Source organism: Elephantulus edwardii, unplaced genomic scaffold (assembly GCF_000299155.1).
Source record: "Elephantulus edwardii isolate Elephantulus edwardi_28Jun2011 unplaced genomic scaffold, EleEdw1.0 scaffold00055, whole genome shotgun sequence".
Lineage (NCBI taxonomy): Eukaryota > Metazoa > Chordata > Mammalia > Macroscelidea > Macroscelididae > Elephantulus > Elephantulus edwardii.
In genome coordinates this window covers 2,001,084-2,014,244 of record NW_006399805.1, presented here as the reverse complement: position 1 = coordinate 2,014,244, position 13,161 = coordinate 2,001,084, and positions in this window count along the sequence as shown.

Sequence of the window (13,161 nt, the reverse complement as noted above, 5' to 3'; positions counted from 1 at the left end):
GCGAGCCCCGTCTCAGCCCAGCGAGCCCCGTCTCAGCCCCGAGAGCCCCATCTCAGCCCCGAGAGCCGAGCCCCATCTCAGCCCAGCAAGCCCCGTCTCAGCCCAGCAAGCCCCGTCTCAGCCCAGCAAGCCCTGTCTCAGCCCCGAGAGCCCCATCTCAGCCCAGCAAGCCCCGTCTCAGCCCAGCAAGCCCTGTCTCAGCCCCGAGAGCCCCATCTCAGCCCCGAGAGCCCCGTCTCAGCCCAGCAAGCCCTACCTGGTCGGAGGCAGGCAGCAGGACTGCCGACAAAGGAAGGTGTAATGACAAGATCACCGTTGGTGCCAGTTGTGGTCACTGGCCTTCGACTCGTGACAACCGTACACACAATGAAATGAAGTGCACACTGGCTCTGCTCCATCCCCATGACTGAGTGGATCCCGGGACCACTGTGATCCACACGGTCTTCGCCAGCTAGTTCTCGAGTGGATTGCCAGTCCTTTATTCCTAGTCCACCTCACTGTGAATGTTCCTCTGAAATCTGTTCAGCAAAACAGCACACAAATCTCGGCCGATGGTGGTAGCAGCACATGAAGCACGTGGGCTGAGAATCGAATCCAGGTCTCCATGTTGTTGATGTTGTTGCTGAGTGTCATTCTGTCTAGTTCTGTCCACAGCAACCTTATGAACGACACACTGAACTCTGTCCTATCCTGTGCCAATGTCATCATCTCTGACACACTTGAACCCATTGCTGAAGTCAGTGCATTAATCCATCGCATTGGAGGTCTTCCTCTCTTTTGCTTTTCCTCCACCTTTTCAGGAAAAAATGGTGAAGCTTCATCTCTCTGGACCTGGTGCTAGGAGAGGCTATTCCTTAGAAAAGGTCTCCTGGATAGAAGACAAGGATTCTGGCACTGAACCACTCTTTCCTGCAGAAGAGCCATGAAACACCTCATTTATTCAGCAGAACTCTGTGGCTCACTTTGTGCCAGAGACCAGAGGAGCTTCTGCCAGTGCCCCTGCCATGTGTGTGGGCTGCTGCTTCATAGTCACAGCCCATAGCTCTCAGCTGACTGCCAAGTCACCACAGTGATGTCCCAGCAGAAGGAAAGGCCACCGGAACCAGAAAGGAATTCTCTCACAAGTGGACATCTAACCAGGGATGGCTGACCAAGCATGGCTCACCTCCTGCCAATGGACAGGGGAGGGTCATCAGTACACTGACCCCATACCTCCTCAAAAGGCTGTTTTGGAGAACAGATATTTTCCCCCCAACTAAGGTCTTGCTATGGATTTAACTGAATTCTCAAAAAAGGTAAATTAGTGTCCTAACCACTCTACTATGAATGTTATGCTTATCAGGAAACAAAGTTCTCTCTTTGAAGATATTGTCAGTTGTGTTGACAAGATCATGTCAGTGTATATCAGGTCCTCATTTCTGAGTGGTATCACATAAAAGGGGAGAAGAGATCTGGAGATCGAGTCACACAGGCATCATATAAAGAAGTATCTAGAAACCAGGTGTGCCAAGGAATGTCCAGGATCACCAGAAACTGGAAAGCACAAAGACAACGTTTCCTGAGAGGCAACAAAGAGACCACTGTCCTGCTGACACTCTGAATGTGGGCCTCTAGATTCCAGACCTGTGAGACAATTAATCCCTGCTCTTTATAGCCACTCCTTTTGTAGGATTTTGATACAGCAACGTTAGGAACCAAGACATGCATCCTTTGTACACACAGTTAAATGTTTTCCTGCTAATCTCTCCACTTAGTAGCTCCATGGAAGAAAGGTTTGGCAATCTGCTCCCGTAAAGATGATTGTTGTTGTTGTTGTCATTGTTGTGTACCATCAAGTCAGAACCAGCCCATACCTGATCCTCCGGTGGGTTCTGAGAGGCAATAAATCACACAGGAAGAGACCGTCCATCCACATGGAGCAATTGGTGGATTCGAACCATGCGCCTGTGGGATTGTAGCACAGCTTCTTACCACTAGGCCACCAGAGCTTCGCCCCTCATAAAGCTGGCTGCCTCGGACACCCTAAGGGGTGATTCTGTTCTGTCGCTGTGGTCACTGTGAGTCGAGGTCAACTTGATGACATACAACAAGGGTGGCAGCAGGAAACTAAGACCTGCTTTCTCAACTGCTCAGCAGAACACATCCACTGCTTTACTTTCTACAACAAATGTGTATTCAGTATGTACCACGTCAGGTGCTGTTCTGAGCACTTGGGATGGTATCAGTGAAAAACCCCAAAGTTCCCTTCCTGATGTCACTTATATTCAGCGGGTGAAGGGGAAGAAGGAGGAAGTCGAGGGTAGAAAAAACAACAAAGTGAGCTATTCAACAGGAAGTGACAAGTACCATGGGTATTCCTGTAAGGGGCTGGGGGAGCACCGGAGCCTGAGGAGGGGACAGGGCTGCTGTGTGCAGTGAGGTGGGCAGGGCAGAAAGCCAAGCCAAACCTGCTGTTTGAGTCAATTCTGACTCAGAGTGACAGCACAGGACAGAGGGGAACTGTCCCATGTGATTTCTGAGGCTGTCAATTTTTACAAAAGCAGGTGGCCTCATCTTCCTCAGGGACTCACAGTGACCTGCAGGACAAAGTAAAACTGTCCCCAGAGGGTTCTCAAGAGCTATAAATCTTTACAGACGACTGCCTCATCATTGTCCCATGGAGCAGCTAGTGGGTATGAACTGTCAGTCTGCGAGTTACCAGCCAAGCACTTAACCTCTGTGCCACGAGGGCTCTATAGTCTGCATAAGACAGGGTTATCTTTGTACAGCCCATTGAAGGAGGAAGGGCTGGAGAGAAAGGCTGCTTCATAGCCACATGGAGGAACCGTTGATAAAGACACAGACTGTGTGTGAGGCCCACCTAGCTGTGGGGACAGTCTGCAGGGTCCACCAACCCACACACTTAGCTATAAGCCACAGAAGCTGGTGTCCTGACCCGAGCAGGAAGGAAAGAAGTTTGTTAAAACGGTGCTGGGTGGGTCACAGACTTGCCAGGAAGCCAGCAGATCTAGGCTTAGAAAGCAGGACGGAAGAAGCAGTGCTTGGCTGCAGCCGGGTCTGGGGCCAAATGTGCACCTCAAGCCACAACAGTGAGAACCAGCACCGGCTGGCATCCCGGCTCCCACCACTGCTTCCAGGCACTCACCAGCGTGTGCCAACTGTCGCCACTGGGGAGTGCTGGGGATCAGCCGAGCACAACCATTTATTTATTTGGTATTCAAACAAATGTGTCTTGGGTCCTTGTCCATGTCAGGGCCCATGCTGAGCACTTGGGATTATATCAGTGAAAAAATACCAAAGACCCCTGCCAGTGTCCCTTGTATTCAGAGGCTAAAGGGGAAGAAGGAGGAAGTCAAGGACAATAAGAGGGGGTATGTGAACTATTAAATAGGAGGGAGTTCTGGTGGCCTAGTGGTAAAAAGCTGTGCTACTATCCCAAAGGCATGCAGTTCGAATCCACCAGTTCGCTCCACAGGAAAAGGATGGGCAATCTACTCCCATACAAGTTACTACCTCTGAAAACCAGTTTCAACTTGATGACACACAACTCACAACACTAACTAGGAAGCAGTAAGTAGCACAGGCATTCCTGAGGGGCCAGGGACCTGGAGAGTGAGGAGGGGAAGAGGGGCCGTGCATGAAGCTAAGGGGTCAGGGCAGAAAAATAAACTAAGCTGTTTGCTGCCAGCTTGATTTTGACTTGGTGCAGGCCACAAGGTAGAGCATCTGGGGCCAGATGCCAGCGCTGGCAATGAGCGAGGACTCAGGAGGAGGGCTGTCAAAAGACGCCTGGTCACAGAGTCCCACGTCTGACCAGAGACCCCCGATGTGGTGCGGAGAGCAGGATGGAGTTGTGGGTCTGTAGTGGGCACTAGACTCGGGCCGGCTCTCTTGTAGAGAGGCCTAGACGGGTCTCTGGCCTCCTCACTGAGGCCTCAAGCAGCTCCTCTGTGAGAAGCAGAACAAGACCAGGTCAAGACAACAAGATCAGTGGGCAGGCACTGGGCAGCAGGGATCATGGAGCTGGTGGTATCTCTGAAAGGAAACCTGGTGGCATAGTGGGTTATGTGTTGGACTATGAACTGAAAGATAGGCGGTTTGAATCCACTAGTTGCTGTACTAGAGGAAAACAAGCCAGACTCCTTCCAAAAACATTCTAGCTTTACAAACTTCATGGAGGGTCTCCACAGGTCAGAGTCAACTTGATGGATGTGTGTGTGTGTGTGTGTGTGTGTGTGTGTGTGTGTGTGAATGAAGAAGGGGCTGATTTAGGGGGTCCCACCGCACCCACGGGCCGAAGAAGGGTAGATGCAGCGCTTTGCGAGCCATCTCCCCAAAAGACATATCTATAAACAGATGTGTGTGCCCCTCTCAGCCCAGCACCAGGCACAAGAGTTCTTTCCCTTTATATTCTCTTCTCTCCTGCTCTCCACTCCCAGACACAAACACATGCACACACACACACACAGATACACAAAAGCACACCTATGCACACCAGCAGCAGAGACCTGTGCACAGCACCTTCACCTCTGTGTGGATCTACAAAGTCCCTTCTCCATCGCAGCCGTCACCCACGTAACCTCACAATGCAGGTGGAGGAAGCCTCACTCCACGGATGCCTGAGATGTTTGGCGAACCAGGAAGAAAGCTGTGCCCTCGGGAACAGGGGTTAAAGGATAGGAGGGGACAGGGTGGAGGTGAGAAGCCTAGGGGAGCAGGCAGGAGGAGAAGGGGTGAGTCGCAGGTCCAGCTGCTGTCCGGTTAGTAACCCAGAGCACATGGTGGAGTCAGGTGCCCCGTCGCTTGCCAGACGTGGCCACCAGGTGGCAGGCTCGGGCCTCCTGACGCAGCCCTGGAGCAGGTGCCCAAGGGCAGCCCGAGGCTGAAACAAGCCCTAAACCCAAGACCCAAACCCACTGCCAGCTAGTGAGATGGGGGCAGTGGGTCAGCATCAGGCCGTTAAACGAAAGGTCACTGTCTGATGGACCCACCAGACGCTCTGGGGTAAAAAAGAAGCCGTCTGCTCCCTAAAGGCCTATAACCTCAGAGAACGGGTAGGAAAGCTTTGCTCTGCCCTGCAGGGCCACTCTGAAAAGACAACTCTTTCATGGATGGAAAATGGGCTGGCAGGGTACACATACACCACACACACACGTATACAAGCATACACATAAAAAGCACATTCATCTGCACATATACATGGCTCACACATAAACATGAAACATGCACAAACATGCATGCACATTCACACAAGCACACCAAACACATATGCACACACACTACATATACACACTTGTGCAAATGAATATCTATATATACACAAGCACATGTCTGAAGATACACATGGACCACAAATATATCACACACAGACACGCACACCAAACACATGTGCACACAAACTACATATACACACCTGTGCATATTAATATATACACACATAAACACATACGTGCAGACACATATGCACACGGACCACATACATATATGTATCACACACACACACACACACACGTGCTCACCACTCCTCACGCCACGCTGGAAAGGCCCAGCTTTTCATTTTCACAGCATATCTATCTATCCACTGCTCATCTTTCTCTCCTCAGAACCTGCAAGTCGGGTTCTCTACATCACCTCTACCTGTAAGCTCCTGGCCCCTGGGGTTCTCTCCTACCATCCTCCTCCTCCTCGAGCTCAGCTCTCTCCCCCTCCACGCTCCTCAAACGTGAGGAGACAAGTTCCGTTATCAGAGACCCAGCAGTCCCACAGGCAGACTGGATGTGGATTGCTGCTATCTTGCCAGTGGGGAGATAGGGATTTGATGGTGGAGTCCAGAGGCCAAGGCATCATAGTCCTACGGTGTGGCCTGTCTGAGTCCCCAAACACCGCAGCACTTGTCCTCTCAAGTCAACAGCTGCTTCCTCTGTGCTCCTCACTTCTGCCTCCCGGTCCACAGGCGATGCCTCCCCTCCATGCCTGTACCCTCTGTGGGACTTTCCTGAGTCCTGCTGTCCTGGGGGGCAAGGAGAAAGGGAAAAGCTTGAAGGTGACTGACCCGACCAAGAAAACTGACAGAGCAATGGCTAACATGCTTGGCTCTTAAGTGAAAGGTAGGCAGTTAGAGTCCTTCCATCAAGATCTGCCTGGGAATCCCAGTGGGCAGCGCTGCTGTTTATGGGATTGCCAGCAGTGGCACCGACTTGATGACAGGAGGTCTGCTTTCAAGCCCCTCTCATTCTCTCATGAGAGATGGGGCTGCAGAGATGCGTGCTGATAGGTCCACTGGGAACAAGGAGAATATATAAATGACAGTGTAAAACACAACGTGAATGAAGGACTGTGTGGAACGCAATGTACAGGAATGACACACAAGGTGCACGAATACTGTATGCAAACCAATATAAAACTATTAATTTAAAAAACCCACATGGCAGGGGGAACAGGGAAGCTGGACCTGTTCTTCAGAAGTCTCTGTCCAGTGACAGGGTCATAGCCAGCACCAAGACCTCTGGAGCCGACCTGGAGACAGGTCCCAGGAGCCTCCAGGAAAGATTGTTTCTGTTGAAAGGGGCCCAGTGTTGATGATTCAGCAGGGACCCCAGGAATCCCCAAAACTACAGGGGGGGGGTATAGGAAAGAGAAAAGATCAAATGAAGACCTGAAAAGATGGGGTAATAGTGGGCATAGACCAATGGTGATAAATTGTATAAAACACAGTGCACACGAGTGATCATTTGAAACACAGTATGAAAGAAGGAATGTGTGCAATGCAACGTGCAGGAATGATACACCACGTGTACGAATTTTGGATGCAAACCAATATAAAACTTAAAAACCCCAAACACATGGCAGGGGCAGCTGGCGAGTGCAGCCACTCAAAGACCCTCATGTGAAATTCCTGCCGTAAGCTGTTTTCACACAAGGTGGGAGTCGGGGTGGAAGGTAGACCTCCTTGCAGAGAGGTGCCCTCACTAGCCCTGGTTGCTGTGGTTCTCCGTCTACACTGCCAGCTGGTGATCTGATTCCATTCCTCTTATTCTGCCTTGCAGGACTCCCGTGGCGGAGTCAAATCACCCCTGGACAGACTAGGCTGATCTTGAAGCGAGTCTATCTTCTGCAGAGCTGCTTTGTGGGTTGGAACAGGCAACATTTCAACTAAATTGACTGTCAAGAAACCCCTACACAGTTGTTCCGCTCTGTAACCGTCGGATGAGAATCCCCTCAAGGGCCACAACCCACATCAATGGCACCTGCAGATTGTGCAGTTCCAGGAGGGGGCAGCAAGGAGCCCCGCAGGACCTGGGCAGCTAAGACAGGCTCGAGCGGAGCACAGGGACCCGACCACCATGCAGGTTCCCTCCCCATGCCTCGCTCAGGCCAAGCTCTGCTCCCCAGAAACCAGCACAGAGTTCTCCCCACTTCCCCCTCTTCCAGGTGAGCCCACTTTCGGGTGCCTCTCAGACCTGTGATCTGTCACGCGGGTATGAGGCTCCAGAGAGGGGCCCAGAGAAGACTGTGCTGAGCCCCCATCCTCAGGGGCTGCACCTGTGTCCCCCTCTTCTCCTCTGGACCTGCTTCACTTCCCCAGCCCCTCATTTCCTCTACCCCTCCCTCAGCTTCCCCTCCTGCTTCTCCAAGCTCTTAATTCCCGTTTGTTTCCACTTTTATTTCTGTCTGAAAAGTAAGGGATGCGAACTAGCACACTTGGTGAGATGACACCATGAGACACAGAGAAATCACAAGATTTCATCAACTACAGAACCTTTGCGTGTTGTTTTTTGCTGTTATTTGTTCACTTAGTTTTCTCTGAAAGAGCAGAAGAGCCCAGGTTCCCAGTGAAATGTTCTGTTCAGAAGTGGCAAACACGGCAGTCCAACATAGGGGGACTCTGGGGAAGAGGGGGGACAAGAACCAGAGGCCCCATGGGTCAGGAAAGGAGAAGGGGGGGTCCAGTGCCCTGTGGGTCATGTCCACTCACAGTGAATGTTCCCAGGGGTACAAGAGTATCTGAATAAATGGGATCTGAGAAACCTAGCATACAGCTGGCGCTCAGTAACGTCCTCTTACATCAGAAGCACCTGTCACGTGTTGCACTGTGGTAGCTCGCTTGGGTTGCTGTGATGCTGGAGGCCACGTCACCAGCATTTCAGGCATCAGCAGAGTGATCGACCCATGGCTGATCAACTCCTGCAGAGCACTCAGACCAAGAGAGACTAGAAAGAAAGACCTGGCAAGCTACTTCTACAAGCGAGCCAGTGAGAACAGCGTTGAAGGCCGCAACAGTGGGCTCAAATGTCCAGCGGTCAGCAGCAGGACTGGGCCATGCTTTGCTCTGCCTTGTGTGGGGCCACTGGGAGTCAGCAATTGACTACAGGACGGTGATAAGAATTCATCAGAAGGCTGGGAAACCCGGGTGCTGGTCAGGAGCTCCCCCCATCTCCTCCCCAGGGCTCACCTCTCTGGAAACAGACTTCCACTAACAAGCAAGCCAACTTCAAAGAGGAAAGGAAATCCCAAAGAGCTACTTGCAGGAGGTGGATGTGAGTGTATTTATGAAAAGCTGTTGGAAGAATTTTGAGCTACGTGAGTTGAAGGTCATTTTAAGAGTCAGGGGACCAAGTCCCTTGTCCTAGGCTCCCCAAACATGGCACAGTCCCCAGCTCAGGGTTGGCTGAACTCTGAAGAGGGTAGTCTAAGGCCTGGTTCCCTCCTCCATGCAAAATGGGGTGCACAAGGCTTTCCAACAGCCTTCCAAATCCCAGTTCCTCAGCCACACCCCAGGAAGCTCTGAAGGCCCCAGTTACAGCCCAATGGCAGCCCTTGGTGCCTGCACCCAACAGCGTCCACTCAGCCTCCACTCACCGCAGCTACTGCTCCAAAATGTGAATGTCCTTAGCGGGTTTCTTAGGGAGTTCTGGTGGCCTAGTAGTAAGAAGTTGAGCTGCAGTCCCAAAGGCACAGGGTTCGACTCCACTAGATGTTCCAAGGGACTAGAATAGACAATTGCCTCCTGTGCAACTGATTGCCTCTGAAAACCTGCTGAAGGGTCAGCTATGAGTCTGTTCTGGCTGGACACACAACAACAGAAGAATTACGCCTAACAATAAGAGGTGAAGTGTGCTGACCTGTGCTGGGCCTGGGAAAGCAGCCCCTTCCCTCTCGGCCAAGCTGGACTGAGAGGCCACGCAGCATCAACAATAGCCCTGGGCCCTCAGAGGAAGAATCAGCTTCCTGAACCATCATAGGAAAATGGAGACCAAGGGTCCACTCATACCTCGCTGGGTCACACGGTCAAGAGCGAGGGACCTGAAGGTCATGTGTCTCTGTCTGACGTCCCAGCATCGGCCCTGCTCCACTTCCTGGCACCTGATCTTCACTAGCCTCCCAGATCCCCACCCCGCTGCACACCCAGTCCCATCTGTGGAGACAGTAACCTCACACTCCATGTGCCTCTCTGTGGAGTCCTCCTCTGCCTCAGCTCCCCTTCCCCTTCATACCTCGCCCTCAAAGCCTCTCCTGGACAAACTTCTTGGTCAGGCTTTTTTGTAATTTGAGTGTTCCTACTAGGAACATGGATCTGTATCTCTTCCTCAGCCTTTTGTTTGCCAAGAAGGAAACACAAAACAAAACTTCAGGGCCACCACAGACAACACCAGGTCCCTCCAGAGCACTGGCTGGTAACCCCAAAGAGAGTGTCCTGTGGGGGTGGGGAGGTGTGGAGGGAGGACAGCAGGCAGGAGACATTCCTGGCTTGGGGCAGGGAAGCAGGCCTTATCTGGCCCCTGGATGCACTAAAAAGTCTTCGCCTCACTTCAAAGGGGCTTTGAGGCGGTTCTGGCACCTGGCGCCTGTCCTGTTGTCTGGCCTGTCCTGCCCCCTGTCTGCTGAGCTGCTGTAAACCTCTGAGATGGAGCAGAGCCGGAAGCCCCACCCCACCCGCCCCGTGCCCCCAAGAGCTGGGACCTCCATGTCACAGCTTCCCACTCATCCCTGGACATCCTGGCCCTGCCCAGCACCGTGCTCCTGAAGCTGGCTGACGTTTCTTTTGTGACAAAGGGAGAAACTGAGGTAGGACAGGTAGTGGTCGTAGGCACTCTGGAACAACCTCTCCGTTCCCTTGTCTCACTTACAGATGGCAGGAACTGGATTTTGTCCCAAAAAAGCCACACGGTGATCTGAAGCCCTGAACTCCTTTGGAAGTGGGGTGGGTTTTTTTTTTAATCATGTTAAGGGGGTCATATCCTAAATCTCATCCCTGTTGAGTGGTGTCTTAGATTAAAGGAAACAGACATGGGATGGGGACAGTATGAGAACCATCTACAGACTGGGGGACCCCACAAGGAGGATCCCTCTCCAGAGTGGATGGTCTGATATGGACATTTCACCTCCAAAACTGGGTGATGGCTCATGTCCGCTCTGTAAAGTCTCCTGTTTGCACTGCTGATGGTCCCGGATCAATCGAGGGACAGGCATTGCACCCAGGACCCTGCTTTTGTTTTTTGGGGTTTTTTCCCCCTTAGATCTTGTTCTTAATAATATGAGCTACATACAACAGTGCAATCCATTTGCTGGCGTTATCCTCTCCAGATGCTCATTCTCAAATGTTCAAAGATTAGATGTCAAAAGATAAAGAAAACCCAATAAAATAAAAAGGTATTTGACTGACATCAGAACTGACTGATGATAGAGTTGTCAAAAGAGAACACCCCGTCATAAATCAGGGACTGCTTGCATCCTGTTATGATAGCACTAGACCTAGTGATGATAAATCTTGCTGCTAACCCAAAGGCACATGGTTCAAATCCACCAGCTGCTCTGTAGGACAAAGATGCGGAATCTCCTCTCATGCGATTAGCTGGCTCTGAAAACCCTTTGAGGGTCAGCTGAGTTGGTTCCGACTCGACGGTACACAACAACAGACAATGATGACAGTGGCCTCCGTCCTCTCGAGCTACAAGGAACAGAGTGGACAGAAACAGGCTCCACGGAGCCCTTTTATCCATCATTATCCTTTGCACATTCATGTGGTCCGAACAGACGAATCCACTGTATTAATGGAGCACCAATGACATTCCAGGCCCTGAGCAAATGCTATTCGAGCATGAAGAGGAACACGACAGGCTGTCTCACTTTCTCTGAGGTGTCCAACACTTTAGTGACGAGTGATGGACAGTAAGAACGGAAATAAATACCAAAGGAATGTAAAGATCTTGCTAAGAACTATCTAGGAACGAAAGTATTCCTGAATAGGCAGGGTCCTGAGTGGGAACGTCGGGAGGGCAATGGTGTTAGCCAGGATGGTCAGGGAGCGATTCTGAGGAAGGGCGTGGTGGCTGAGTCCTACAGGATGAAGGGCTGCTTTGTCCATTCTTCTCGCAGTCAGAGAGTACTCTATATTCTTCAACACCACCATGATTTAAATCTGTCATTTCTTCTTCACCCTTCCTTTTCCATGATCTGATTTTCTCATACGTATGAGACAATTTTTTAAAATTTTATTAATTTTAATGAACATTTACAGAGATTTTGGATTTCCATTCATTCATTGTTGCACTTTTTTTCTCTACCCGCCAGTTCACTCCTCTCTTTGAAAAGCAGAAGATAAACTTCTTCACTGGTATACAATCCCTTGCCCCGACCCCCACACTGCCCCGAATGCACTCCACTATACAACCTTAATTCTAGATTCCTGTGATAATCATAATACCCTATCATATATCACTTTTAAACTGTTCTCTCCCTCATCTGTTTCAATGCAGTATACATAATCTATCCAGTTTTTCTCAGTCTCACCCCAACCCTGATGTCAGTCCCATTCTACAACAGTGGCACTTTTGTGACTGAGATATTTTACTCAGCATAATGTCCTCCAGAGTCACCCATTTTGAATAATATTGCATGAGTTCCTTGTTTTTCAATGCAGCATAGTATTCCATTGTGTGAATATACCACAGCTTCTCTATCCATTCGTTTGTTGATGGACACTTAGGTTGTTTCCAACTCCTGGCTATTGTGAACAAAGCCGCGATAAACATGGGTGTGCATATATCTGCTTGGATGTCAGTTATGGTCTCTTTGGGGTATATTACCAGTAGTGGAATTGCTGGGTGTATGAGGCAATTGTAAAGACCATGGGTGAGGTGCACCTTGGTCATCAAAGCGGTGTTTTCATGTTCCAACCCTCCGGGAGATCTTTGACTACAGATTTCCCCACAGTCATACATCACCTGATTTCTTGACCGCTGCTTCCAAGTTAACTAGATCTCCCAGAGACCAAACAATTCCTTCTCAATGTGTTCCTTAGCGGCAGAGATGGTGAGACTCTTTCTCGGTTCCTCTGGACACATCATAAGGAAACATCAATCGCTAGAAAAGGACATCGTGTTTGGTAAAGCAGAGCCACACTCGGTGAGGTAGATTAGCCCTAGAGATGCAAACACTCGGCTGGTCACGAACACGGCACAGAGCGGGGCACCACTTCACACGGCTATGCCCCAGATTGTTAGGAGTTGGGACCAGCTTAGCAGCAGCACCAACAGGAAGCCGAAGCTCCAACCTGACGGGGTAAAGTGAATGCAGCTCATACAAAGGCCTTGAGGCAAAAACATGTCAACAAGTTCGTAAGAGAGATGGGGAGCGTGACAAAGTCAGAGAAAGGAGTAGAGATGGTGGTGAGAGGGGACAAGGCCGGGCCAGGCCAGGCCGGGAGGACACAGGGGACAGTCCAGGTATCCTAAGGACAATGGGAACAACGGGAGGTTTCTAAGCAGAGGGTGACATAACCTGAGATACAATTTAGCAGTAACTGGTGTGGCCTTCTTCTCTTGTGTGACGTTGACTTGTCCTTGGGGGTGACACTCAACTTCAGCTCTACCTAATGGTTCTCAAAAGCCAGGCCAGGGCCTGTCAGGCCTCCTGTCCTGCAGACACACGCAGGTGCTGCACCTGGAATGTTCTGTACATGTACCCCCTTGGGGGGACTGACATTTCCATAGAACGATTTTGGAGGGAAGAGGGACTGAGCACGGCTCCTGCACTAACTTGGGCCTGGAGGTTCCAGTTCCACATCTCGGAGCTTCCGCCTCCTTCATGGATTCGGTGTGGAGGACATGCCCTTGTCAGCCTGCTCGCCTTGGATGGACTCCGACTCACAGGGCCACAGTA